Source organism: Taudactylus pleione, unplaced genomic scaffold (genome assembly GCF_031769625.1).
Source record: "Taudactylus pleione unplaced genomic scaffold, aTauple2 ptg000032l, whole genome shotgun sequence".
Lineage (NCBI taxonomy): Eukaryota > Metazoa > Chordata > Amphibia > Anura > Myobatrachidae > Taudactylus > Taudactylus pleione.
This window is the reverse complement of record NW_028284434.1, coordinates 3,464,016-3,467,906: the sequence shown is the minus strand read 5'-3', so window position 1 is coordinate 3,467,906 and position 3,891 is coordinate 3,464,016. Positions and strand designations below refer to the sequence as shown.

Sequence of the window (3,891 nt, the reverse complement as noted above, 5' to 3'; positions counted from 1 at the left end):
ATCCTCGTCTGGGGGATGAACTTCTATATTTGGTAAATAAGTCAGACAGTGCGCAAAAGGAAGGTCTTAATGTGTTCCTTTTACTCCCTAACTTTACAGAAAAACAAGTTAGGTAATGTCTTTCTTAAAGTAACCATAATATTCAAGTCGTGCTTCAGCATCATGGCTGACAAATGGTTCGAGCATTAAATGATATATATGTGAGTTCTTATATGAATATGATATAAGATTATATGAATATATGTGTATATGAGTATATGAACACATATGGCGTGTACATATAACTCAATATAAGTAATAAACCAGTATATTTTGAATTATGTGATCTTTTCCTGTACTAGATGTTGTCCTACTAAATTGTACTTCTACAATCTCCACCCTTTGAATAGGCACAGCCTGCATGTGCCATATTTATAGCTTATGCTGGAACATATAGTTCCTGCATTTCTATCCCAGATGCCTCTCTTTTGTATTGTGTTTCTGCATCTTTCATTCTGTAACTACCTCTCTGAGTAGCCCTTTGAATACAACATATGCCACATCGGTAGACTGCATAGATAAAAAGGATCAAGACTACAATGGCAAGAATGAACTTCGTCAGAGCATAAAACAAATTGGTAAACCATTTTCCAAATCCTGAAATCCATTTACTTGGATCTAACCTTGACCACCATGAATCATTCTCTGACTCTTTATCATAATGCATGTATCGAAATTTTTCCTTCATATCATGAGCCTCATTCATGTAGTTAGTAATAACAGCTTCTGGATCAGTAGTGTCATTAGTCAGATAATTGCAACAATGAACTCCAAGGTTTGTTTCAAGAGTAAGACAATATCCTCCAGCTTGTGTAGTTAAATAGTCCAGCACTAAGCGATGTTGCAATAGTTCATTTCGAAATGCTTTTAATTCATGTCCAACATATCTGAAAGTCTCATCATAAAGTTCAGTCACATTGTCCATAAACTCAGCCAGATCAGTAATCTCTTGTTGATTTTCCAAATATCACCAATTACCAGAGGTAAGAAAATTAGCAAAGGCTGTACCAATACGATGTTTCACTGATAAATGTATCAAAGGGATATACTTTTTAGTTACTGGAACAATGTCTCTTTTAGAACGTCCAAAGTTGGTATCCTGCAAAAGAACTTTTTGCAAATCATCATGAGTTATAGCATAAAATTGTGGTATCACTCGACCCAAATAACAAATCCCTTCAGAATTAATAGGTAACCATTTATAAGCGTATTTCCCACATAAGTAATAGAGATCATTTGGCAGTAGGAAAGGAACATCAAACATTAAGACAGTAGCTGTAACCATCATTCTCAAATGACATGTCTGAAACTCTTCTGGTTTTGGTGCACTTCCTATTTTACTTTCTTCCTCACCTCGCATCTGACCTATATGACCTTCCACACTTTCTCGAACCTTCTCATTTTCCTTACCCTCTTGTTCACTGGTTTTCTCTGTCTCATTATTCTCTGTATTTCTCGGTTTCCTAGTTAGCAGTGTATAATCAAATGACTCATTATAGAAATCGATGCTACATGCTAAACAGTTTGGTTTCAGAAGACTTTCCTTACAGAACTGTTTACATTGAGGAGCATAAGGCCTAGGCATTATAATGATCTTATCGCAATACCCTGTTTCAACTTTCCCTAGCTGTATTGGATTTTCAGGCCTAGGAACATTATACAGTCCTGCAGTTGTCCAAACTTGTGGTACACCTTGTTGCATCTCAACAATTGTTTTCTCAAAACAAAAAGGAATACGCTCACTTACATGAGGTGCCAATATAATTACTGGAGGTTTTGTCAAATTATATGTTTCAGTAACCTTTTGACCACATTTTTTTTGCAAGACAGTCTTCACAATCTACGTCATGTATTTTAGTAATTTCTGAGTGAAAGGCTGGTACTGGTGTCAATGGCATATTTCGACTTAACAATGGAGTTCTGGTACACATCCAACAATTGGTAACATTCAATACCTTACCCAACAATGAATGATATTGCTGAATGGGATATTCCTGTGAATAATAACCAATATTGTCCATACACCACAATATGCATCTTTCCTCAGGTGGTTTGGTACAGTAATCACAAATGCATCTTGTCACAGATGGTAAAACAGCCTCCTGACACCGGTCAATTAACTCTCTTGTTTTCCTGCTTAGAAAAGAGGAAGGAAGGGACTTATTAGAATGAACTCCATCATCCATGCTAATGGATGTGTAGTAACAAGACCATGGACCCTCGCTCACTCTCTCCCCAGCATAAATCAGTCCTGCAACTGAAATAATCATGATGAAACCCAACACACAGACCACCATGTTAAATGTTCTTCTTTGCATCAGTTTATGGGCTTGCAATCGGTGATAGGCAATCACCTCCATCTTGATTGAAGAGTTCTCTCAAATATAGTTCAGTCTCTGCATCAGCATTTGAGTTTGAGTCTTTTAGTTGTCCCTTTAGGCTCGGATCTCTGACCTTTTTACAGTGGGAGCCGTGAATCCAGGTGTCCTTCTCAGCAACTTTTATAGCTGTATCTGTAGTCAGCAGTACTTGCCAAGGACCATCGCATTGATCTGTAAGGGAACCAGAACGTAAAAAACTTCTTATCATAACATAGTCTCCAGGCTGCAGCTCATGAGCTGGACCAATTGCTGATACTGGTTGAACATCTTGTTGTACTTTTTGCAGATCTTGTAACTGTTTAGACAATTGTATGACATATTGAACAGTCAAATCATGCTGCATTTTTAAGTCAGTCTTTGGGTTAGTAATGAATCGTGGTTGTAATCCAAAAAGTAGCTCATATGGCGAGAGATTGAGCGGGGGCTTAGGTGTGGTTCTAATACTATGAAGCACCAATGGTACGGCTTCAGGCCATGCCATTCCTGTCTCTTTTGTAAGTTTGGCTAGCCTATTTTTTATTACACCATTCTGTCTCTCGACTTTTGCAGATGCCTTTGGATAATATGGCGTATGTAATTTTGATTCTATTCCCATCATTTCACACATTTTCTAAAACACTTTCCTTGTAAAATGAGTTCCCCTGTCACTTTCAATAACACGAGGTAAACCATAACGACATACAAATTCCTGCAAAATTTTCATAGCAGCAAATTGTGCTGTATCAGTTGATGTACACCATCCTTCGACCCACCCACTGAACATACAAACACAAACCAATGCGTACTTAAATCCTCTGGATTTAGACAATTGGATATAATCAATTTGCAGTCTATGGAATGGACCTGTGGAATTCTGCAAATGCTTTACCTTTGTAGGTACAGTTTTCCTCACATTGTTCTTTAAACAAATTACACAACCTTGACATTTAGCCTTAGCCACTGATATGAATCCTGGAGCAAACCAATAAGATTGGACAATATGGTTCATATTGTCTGCTCCCAAATGTACTAGTCCATGAGCACCTTCTGCAAGAGCTGATAGCAACACCTTTGGTGCAACTGGTTTTCCCTCTACATCCACCCAAACACCATCTTCCCTTTTATTGCAATTTCTTAGCTTCCAAATATTAACTTCATTGTGAGAAGCTTTTTCTTGATATTGCTTCAATTGATCAAATGTTATTTCCTTAAACAACATCAAGTCTGCATTTACCTCTGTTTTTTTTCTTTTTAATCATGCTAGCTGCTTCTCTGGCTGCTGTGTCAGCTAATCTATTTTTACTTCTTTATTTTACTTCTTTTGGTAATTGTATTGCATCAATCAATTCTTTGACAGTTTGTGCATGAGCAATTGGTGTTCCTGAAGCTGTTAGATAACCTCTATGCTTCCAAATAGCACCAAAGTCCTCAACAACCCCAAACCCATATCTGGAGTCAGTATAGATGTTAACTCTTTTCCCTTCAGATAACT

The 3,891-nt window shown here is 37.4% G+C and overlaps 1 pseudogene; it reads right to left on the bottom strand.

Annotated features, from left to right (window-relative positions):
* Window positions 1–418: 418 nt before the first annotated feature.
* LOC148538916 (uncharacterized) lies at window positions 419–2,399 on the bottom strand (annotated as a pseudogene).
* Between the last annotated feature and the right edge of the window lie 1,492 nt (window positions 2,400–3,891).